This window comes from Eretmochelys imbricata, chromosome 1 (assembly GCF_965152235.1).
Source record: "Eretmochelys imbricata isolate rEreImb1 chromosome 1, rEreImb1.hap1, whole genome shotgun sequence".
Lineage (NCBI taxonomy): Eukaryota > Metazoa > Chordata > Testudines > Cheloniidae > Eretmochelys > Eretmochelys imbricata.
Window position 1 is genome coordinate 247,358,639 of NC_135572.1, and position 9,725 is coordinate 247,368,363.

Below are 9,725 nucleotides of genomic sequence, written 5' to 3' on the forward strand. Positions count from 1 at the left end.
CCACAGAGGTCTTCCAGGGGGTACATCAACTCACCTAGATATTTGCCTAGTTTTACAAGAGGCTACATAAAAAGAACTAACAAAGTCAGTACAAACTGACATTTTATACAGACAATGACTTGGTTATACTGCTCTATATACTGTGCACTGAAATGTAAGTACAATATTTATATTCCAAGTGATTTATGATTATATGGTAAAAAGGAGACAGTAAGCAATTTTTCAGTAGTGTGCTGTGACACTTGTATTTTTATGTCTGATTTTGTAAGCAAGGAGCTTTTTAAGTGAGATGAAATCCAGGGGCACTAGAACAATTTGTATAGTGGGGGGTGCTCAGAGCCATTGAACCAAACTACAAACCCTGTATATGATGGAAACCCCTTCAAGCCAGTGGATGCTGCAGCACCCTCATCACCCTTAGTTCCAGCACCTATGGTGAAATCTTAGGGTAACCAAGACAAATCAGACTCCTGAAAGGGGTACCGTAGTCTGGAAAGGTTGAGAACCACTGCACTAGGCTAAGATTAAAACAAAATACACAGCATCTTTCTAATTAAAATGTTTGTCTATAATACAGACCATATACTTCTTGCCAGATTCTGTAACCCTAAAACAGTAGTTCCTAACCTGGGGTGCGAGATGCCCTTTCTGGGCGTGCGAGACATGCCAAAAATTTTTAGAAGGTAAATCATCGAAAACACAAATTAAGCACAGGCATGTAAGTAAAACTACTTTGTTTCATCAAACTATGTATTTATTAACATTATATATTTAATGATTACTGTAATATACAAACAAAAAATATATCTAGGTTTAAAGAACTGACCTACTTCAATGATTTTTTATAAGGGGTGCAAGAACATATTTTGAGAACCAAAGGGGTGCAGGCTGCAGTAAAGGTTAAGAACCACTGCCCTAAACAAACCCGCTTTCCCCCAGAGAATGACAGTAGACTACTTCTCCTGAAGCCCCCTTCTGTTCTCGGCTTCACCCCTTCATACAAGCCCAACCTGCTCCTTTGTAATGGAAGATGAAGTTCCTCCAGGCTTTATTGAGCCCTGGATCTCTTCCAGGTGCAGCATATAAGGTAAATTGACTTATGGTAGACCCTCCATTAAAGTACTACACTTGTGCATTTGATATTTTTTCTTCCTAACTGCAAAATGGGGAATACATTGCTAGAGTGCTGAAAAGGTGTGGGGGGGAGGGGTTTAGTGGATTAAAATTTGAATATGAGTCAACAATGGGAGGCAGTTGTGAAAAAGGCTAAAATAATTCTGGGGTATTATGACCCAAAGCATCCAGGTATTCATACCCTACATATGATTGTAATAATTTTTTACCAAATACAACTTGTGAGATATCATTTGAAAACTAATAACTCACTGATCATTAATATTCTTGCATGATGTATGTATGCAATGTGTATTAAGAGTTATGGCTATATGATAAAATTATGAGTAAAGCATGTTTAAACCAGGCATGTCCAAGGGAGCTGGCAAACAGATCTGTCCTAAACAAAGGAATGTGGATTTACCTCAATTTACATTATAAACAGTGAACAGTAATCAAGACAGCAGGGACAGGAGATTGTAGGAAACCAAAGAGTTTGCATTTTAGCAAATACCAGAAGTGGGGAAAAGCAAGGAGCTTCCTTCATTACCAGCTTGAATGAACTTGACTTTTAGGGAGAATCCATTTCAAAAGAAAGGGGGCAGAAAATTCCATGATCTCTCTTTCACCTAAGAGGACAAAGAAATCAGCATTTCTTCTGGCTTCTGGAGGAGGTCCTGACTTGGTGGATCAGCCACCCTCTTGCTGGAAGACTGTAGGTGAGAAAAGCTATCGAGAACAAAACTTAAATCTTTCTAGATTAAGTTTTAGACTTTTTAATGTGTTTTCCCTTTTATTTGCTTGTAACCATTTCTAACTTTCTCCCTTAAAATCCTATCTTCTTTTGTGAATAAACTTGTTTTACTTTTAAGTTAAACCAACAGTACTATGTTTAATTTAAAGTGTTAACTCCAGCTAATGTGGCAAGCTAGTGGGTTTTGTCTCTTTAAAGGAGCAAATGGATCTTCCTGTTTCTCTGAATAGAGTTGGACATTGCAGAGCACATGGGTTTGGGAAAATTCAGGACTGGAGGTGTGTTGGGGACTGCTGACATTAATCACATCTTGTAAGACAAGTGTGTGTCTGTGCCAACTGCTGGAAGGTGTTGGATTCAACATTGTTGAATCAGAGCTGGACAGCATACGCAACACAAAGTGCATGGCAGCTATAGGCTGTATGCACAACCCAGGCAGGGAGCCACTCAGGTTTATAATACAAGCGATGACAACCCTTCGCTGGTCTGGATTGCACCCTGAACTCCATGACAGGTGTATTAACAGGAATGTTGTATGTAAGACACGGGACGGAATTGTCCTGCTTTACTTGACACTGGCGAGACCTGAAGTGGCCTACCCTGTTCTGTTCTGGGCATCCCTTTAATAAAGATGTGGACAAACTGTAGAGTCTCCGGCAGAGAGCAACAAAAATGATAAAAGGTGTTAAAAAAAATCCTGAGCTATGAGGAGAGGTTAAAAAAGCTGGGCATGATTTTTCTTGAGAAAATAAGACTGTGGGGTGACCTGATAACAGTCTTCAAATATGTTAAGGGGTTGTGAGAAAACGGATGGTAAACAATTGGTCCACTAAAGATAGGATAAGACATAATCATCTAAATCTGCAGCAAGGGAGATTTAGGATAGAGATTAGGAAAAAACTCTAAAGATAGTTAAACAGTGGAATAGGCTTCTAGGGAGGTTGTGGAATCTCCATCCTTGGAGGTTTGCAAGAACAGGTTAGACAAACACCTGTCAGGGAAGGTCTAGGTATACTAGGTCCTGCCTCAGCGCAGGGGGCTGGACTGGCTGACCTCTCAAAGTCCCTTCCAGCCCTACATTTCTGTAAAATTCATGGAAATGCAGTAGCATATGTTGATAGCAAACTCAGGCCTCTCAGCATGCTCAGTAAAGACTCCTAGCACTGTGCCTGCTTGCTGCATCATTTATTGCTAATGAAACGATGCAAATATCCAGCACCCTTAGAACTATTCACCCCTATGCTTATTGCTGTAACTTCTGGAAAACAACCATGTTGGGCCAGATTTGCTGGCATGCTGTGGTGGCTGGTATCCTTCACAGGAGTGTGGCCAAGCAGCCAGAAAATGCCAGTGAATGTAAAACAGACACACGGTATTAGGTCTGGTCAATTCTTTCTTTTCGGGTGACAGTAACTGTTCAAAGACACACAAGATTAGATTTAACAGAAAAGTATTTTGCAGTAAGCCAAGTACAAAAAAAAAACAAAAACAAAAACACATCAACGTTTTTCTTACAGGTGCAACACACTATTCTTTTTTATGTTTGTGTAACTGGCTTTAAATATCCATTGTAGTTTCAACAGGAAAAGTTATTCTTCACATCCTCTCTTCAAGTCTATTGTGTAGTGTTGTTGGCACTGTTAGATGGCATGCTGCCTCTGCCTTCCACCCAAGAGGTGGGTAAACGATCCCTATATATGGCCTGAAACATGCCTGGGGAATCTGGCATGATGAAAGGGCATGGGGTACGGTGCTAGTGTAGGCTGCTATTAGATGGATAAAACATGTGATCACAACAAAACAAGAGAAGACATTTCCCAAGTTCTGCCAAAACAAACAATATTTCCTGCGAATTGTTAGATTTTTTTCCATTCTCCCCCCCACCCCACGCCCCAACACACACATACATTTTATAGTCAGCTTATGAAAAAATTCAAAAACATTTCTCAACTTATCTTTTTTTGGAAATAAAAAAGGATTTGGGCTTCTTTTGTGCTGTAATGTGCATAGATTTGTTTTCACCACAATTCTTCTTTTTAATACCCATCTCTTCCCCTCCCAATGCTCTGGAGACCACTTGGTAGCATACTTTGGAGCTACCAGGAACAGCTTTAGTTTATATTTGACTGTCATATGTTTGCCGAGTACATGGTAGAAGCAGGAGTATGCAGCACTAGCATGGATTATTTGAGCACCTGTTTTTCAGGAGATGCGCAAATGCTATACTCATGTGCCTGTGCTTGACTGCACCTAGGGACAACAGGGTGTTGTGTATCTTCCCCTTTACCACAAAGAAGTGTGTGTTACAAGTTATTCTGTAAGTTAGGGACTATAGGTGTGATCCAAACCCACTGAAGTCAATCAAAAAATCCTCTGAATTCAGAGGGCTTTGAGATAAGAGAAGGGGGGGAAAGAGGCAACTGAAACAGATTAAAAGCAGCAAAGATTTCTGCTCCCCCAAAAAACCCTGAAGTGATAAAGGAGTGACAAATTGAAGAAATAAAGAAGAGAAAAAATAAAATGAGACTAGAGGACAGAAAGAGTAAAGGAAAACTTAGGAAAGGAGGGGGCCTAAGGAAGTCTGGAGACAGAGAGACACAAGAATCATAATATAAACGGAGGAATGGGAACGAGAAAGAGGCAGAGAAATACGAGATGACAGCAAATGAGAACCAGAAACATGACCAAGATTAGAATACATTTTTATTATATTTGGCATTAATAATTTAAACCCCTCTAAGTGTGGTTAAGAAGTAAAAGAATTGCTGCTGTACTCCCTTGTATATTCATTTAATAATAAAAAATACCCTGAATATGACACCTACTTTATGCCAGGAAACTGCAGTGTCAGTGTTCTCTGGGCAGTTGTACTCCCCCACCCACAACCTTCCTAGGGCCCAACGTACTGGAAAAAGTTCTGGCTTCACAGTTTTCTCTTCACCCAACGGTTTCTAGCCAGGGCGCTGGCAAGCAGGGATTGACATTGCCCCTGCGTAATCAGAAGGCAGATTCAAATAGCCAAGTATAATTCACTTGAAAATGACAAGTTTGACAAGTTTTGGAGAATGGCTTGCTGTCCTGATTGCACGTAGCTCCAATTTATTTTTTAAAAAGGGATAAACTAACTCCCCCTGCTGGGGACCCACACACATTTCATATACAAGTTTTGCAGCAGAGATGAGAGCAGAAACATTTGTGGCAGACTGGGTGTGTTGGAGGAAGTGGGGCCCTTTTAAATGGCGGCTGCTGTTTTTTGAAACAGCTTGGGAGGTTTGGAGTTTTAGAAATGGTCCCAGCTCCGATAGATCAGTTCCCAGGTAAGATAGTCGAAGATGCAAGATAAATACAATATATTGCACAGTTCCACTATTTATCACATAACTATTGTGGCAGGAGGGGAGGAGGCACCTGTGCCTCCACAAAGGAAAGTTTCAAACCGTGACAAAAAATGGAAAATAGTTTCAGGATGATTTTTTGACCAGCTCTAATATAGAGAGCCATCGGAGTGAGGAGTGAGATCTTTATCCCCACTGGAAAGCTGTGAATCTCCTCTTCATAATGGTATAGGGCCCTTGTTTCTAACACCGAGAGGTCACAAAACACAGTATTGGACTATGAAATCACAATGTTATGACTACTAAAATGACTCTTGTGTAGGTTTCTACAGTGCTTTGCTGAAAACGTTTCTAGGGTTGCCCTACACCAGTGGTGGGCAAACTGTGGCCCGTGGAACCATCCTGCCCGGCTCTTGAGCTCCCGGCCGGGGAGGCTAGTCCCCTCCCCCGCAGCCTCAGCGTGCTGTGCCGCCAGTGCTCTGGCCCGCCACTCCTTCTGGGCAGCACGGCGGCGTGGCTGGCTCCAACATGGTAAGGGGGCAGGGAGTCCCAGGGGGAAGTCAGGGGACAGGGAGCAGGGGGTGGTTGGATAGGGTGGAGGTTCGGGGGGGTGGTCAGGGAAGGGGAATGGGGGCGCTGGATAGGCGTGGGAGTCCTGGGAGGCCTGTCAGGGGGCAGGGAGAAGGGGCAGTTGGATAGGGGGTGGGATCCCAGGGGGCGGTCAGGGGACAAGGAGCAGGGGGGGTTGGATGGGTTGGGGGTGGGAGCCAGGCTGTTTGGGGAGACACAGACTTCCCTACCTGGCCCTCCATATAGTTTTGCAACCCTGATGTGGCCCTCGGGCCAAAAGAATTTGCCCACCCTGCCCTACACAATTAATTTGGGATTTGTGGTATTCCCAGAACCAAGACTAAACAGGTCTGTGCCATCTGAACTTAAGTAGTCATTGTGGGGGGTGGGGGTCAGTGAAGAAAGTCTGGCAGCACTGCAGAGAGGGAGAGGAAGCAGGAAGACAAGGCCAGTTGAGGAGGGAAATAAGGCAGGAGAAGGACTCCTGTTGATTTGTCTTTTGTATGAAGCTACTTGTGTGATACACACACTGTGCATATGAATAAGAGGGAGGCTTCTGCGAAGCCTGTCAGGCAACCTGCTACTAGTTCTACTGGCCACAAATCAATTGTTCTTGGCTTCCCCATGGTGTAAACACACCCACAGACAAATACAGTAGGGGTAGGATACAAATGGGAGCACTTGCCCTCACCGCTTGAAGTAGGAAAACAAAAAAGCCATGATGGAGAGTGGAACTTCCTCCTAATTAACTCTTTCAAGGTCCTGTAAAGCAGAAATTCCAAAGAAAAGCACTGCAAGCTATCCATCCTGCTAGAAAGCTAAATATTAGTTAGGAGTCCCAACTGTACCAGGCTCAGAGAGTCAGAAAAGCTACTCCCTCTGAAGCCCATCCCCTAAAATGACCAATAACATTTTCTAAACATAATAATCATGGCTTTAAAATCCATTATCTTGGTCCCTTCCAGAAGTGAGTGCTGAGTCCCACTGAGAAGCTGGAAATCTCCTTCCCAAGTGGCCTACAGACCCTGTCTCTAGCACCCTGAGGAGATGCAAGATGTTGGACTTAACGTCCTGACTTTATGCATAGAAAAGTTGTCACTGATGCATAGCAGCGTTCTGCCCATCCTGGGCCTCAGGGGGGAAATTCCACTTTTGAGGTGAGAAGGAGGAACCATTTCTTCTGCGCTTTCAAGTCCAAGTGAAATCATGCCAAGGAAGCATGTATTAAAACAGATTTTTCTCCCCCTCACATAGTTTGTTCATCATGACTCAGAGGAGAGAGGCTTCAATAAGATGGAATCAACACTTTGAGTGACTTGCATCTCAAGTCATCTCAGTGGGCAAATTCTGGACCAGAGCTCCACCGGGAAAATCAGGGATGAAGCTTGCAATGGAAACTGACAATATCTTCCTCTCTCTCTCTCTCAGCCAGCTAATGAACACATATGGGTGTGGATTCTTCACAGCAGTCAAACAAAAGTCTGACAAATGTAGGACAGAGCAGAACGGCGACTTTCAAAAAAAAAGCGTGCTGCTGCAGAAATCTCGTAGGCTGCTCAATCCCAGCTGTTAAATCCACTTCCAAGAATCAATGCCACAAAATATGCCTATCAATAAAAACAAACAAACGCAATACAAAACACAGTTACAAATAAAAAGAGCATAAGCAAGCAAATAAAGAAAGCCCAAAGGGAGCACTGTAGCTTCCTTCCAATAAGGATTAAGACTTTGTTACCACCACACTCACCAGTAAAGTGGATTTGGAAAATATTAACGGTTAAGAACAACAACAACTAATTCAGTACTTCATCCAGGTCTGGTGAAAAACGGAAGAAAAAAAGTGGACTTATTTACCATTGCTATTTGTACTTTCACATGGTTCTCAAACACCAGAATGGCACTGAAATCGAAGAGACTCCAATTAAAAAAAGAAATTATAATAAGGCATGCTACTTTGGAATCAACACACAAAAAGCCAGAAGTATTATTGCCTCTAGTATGTTCTGAGACTAAATAGCCAAGTGCCTTTCATATTAGCTCATGATTTCCTCAATGAGCAAAAGGACACTACACTGTATTTAAAGTGTTTGTGTGTATCTATAACAGTCTATCACCTTTAAGTTTCGCTTCTTCTTAGCCTTTCAGCGAAGCTTGATTTGTTTATGTGATATGTATATCTTTGGTACTCATCACTAGATCAGCAGTCACCAGAGTCTAACCTCTGCTACAGAATATGGTAAAATCTTTTGTAATCCCGTACCTTTTGTCATGTGGCAGAGCCCAAGAAATGAAGTTCAGTCTTTTACCAGTTGTACACAGAATAAACAAAATTGACCGAAGTTTCATGCTATTAAGAAATGAGATATGGAAAAAACCTAGGTATTTTTGAAAATTTTATGGCATCTGAAGTTCAACTGTATAAGCTGGTTGTTGTCCCTGTTGGACAAGGTCATTTATTTTGCTCCCATTGCACTACAGTAAAATAGTGGGGGGTTTAGGACAGTGGTTCTCAACCAGGGATCTGGGGCTGCAAGCAGGTTTCAGGGGGTCTGCCAAAATAAACCAGAGAGTAGGGCTGGCATTAAATGCACTCGGGCTGAAGCTGAAACCCAAGCAACTTAGGTTTGTGGGGCCCCCTGTGGCATGGCACCCCAAGCAATTGCCATGCTTGCTATCCCCCTAATGCTGGCCCTGGCTTTTAATCTACTGGATATGCAGAAAACCAGCTGTTGTGGCAAAGGCAGGACATGGAGTCTTTATAGCATATTGGGGGGGCTCAAGAAAAAGAGATTGAGAACCCCTGTTTTAAGATAATAAAAGAAAATCCAAATCCCTGTGGTACTTTTTACTATACTGGGCAGTGCCTACTACTAGTTTTCTGTGGAAGATCATTTACCTGCAGCTGTATCATGCTGGGCTGTGATCCTTCTTATTGTCCTTAACTCTGCTGGCCATAGATTTCTCCTTGTATCATTTGGCTTCCCTTATCAATTTTCTACAATTCCTTAACATTCCTAACTTCTGATTTATATTCACTACTATCAACTTCCTCTTTCTTCCATTTTTTAAATATATATTTATATTTATTTTACAGCTGCTTTCACTTCCACTTTAAACCAGGTTGGTTTTTTAAGTAGCACAGTCTTCTTCCTCAGTTGTGGCTCTTTGGGCATCTAGTAAGGTATTCTTAAAATGATTTCCAATCATCATTCACATTTTTCTGATTAAGCTTGGCCCAGTTGATTTGGCTTAATTATTTTCAGCTTTGTGAAATTGGCCCTATTAAAGCACCAAGAGAGACAGGGGATTTTTTTACACATAAAAAACAGGTCTGGACTTTATTTTGTTTGCACATTATAAATATCATCAAGTCATAATCACTTGTAACTAAACTAGTATTAACTTTCAATTCTGTGATTAGTTCCTCTTTATCTGTTGGACAAGGTCTATTATGGAATTCCCCTGTACTGGCTGCAATACTTTTTGAGTTAGGAAATTTTCATCTATAATGTTTAGAAAGTCCCAGTCCAGAGCACCCTCCTGCACCCCAAAACCCTCATCCCCAATCCCGCCCCAGAGTCTGCACCCCCAGCTAGAGCCCTCACATTCCCCAGCCCCTTGCCCCAGCCTAGAGCTCCCTCCCACACTGAACTCCTCATTTCTGGCCCTACCCTAGAGCCCACACCCCCAGCCTTCACCTCTTCCCACATCTCAGCCCCTGAGCCAGCACAGTGAAAATGAGCGAGTCAGTGAGTGAGGGTGGGGAGAGCAAGCGACAGAGGGATGGAGAGGATGGAATGAACAGGGGCGGAGCAAGGGTGTTTGGTTTTATGTGATTAGAAAGTTGGCAACCCTAAGCCAAGGCCTGGCCCACCAGAGCTGCCAGGGAGAGGCGCCCCTCCCCCAGGCCAGGAGAGGCATCTCTCCACTGGCCTGCCGTGGCCCAACCAAGG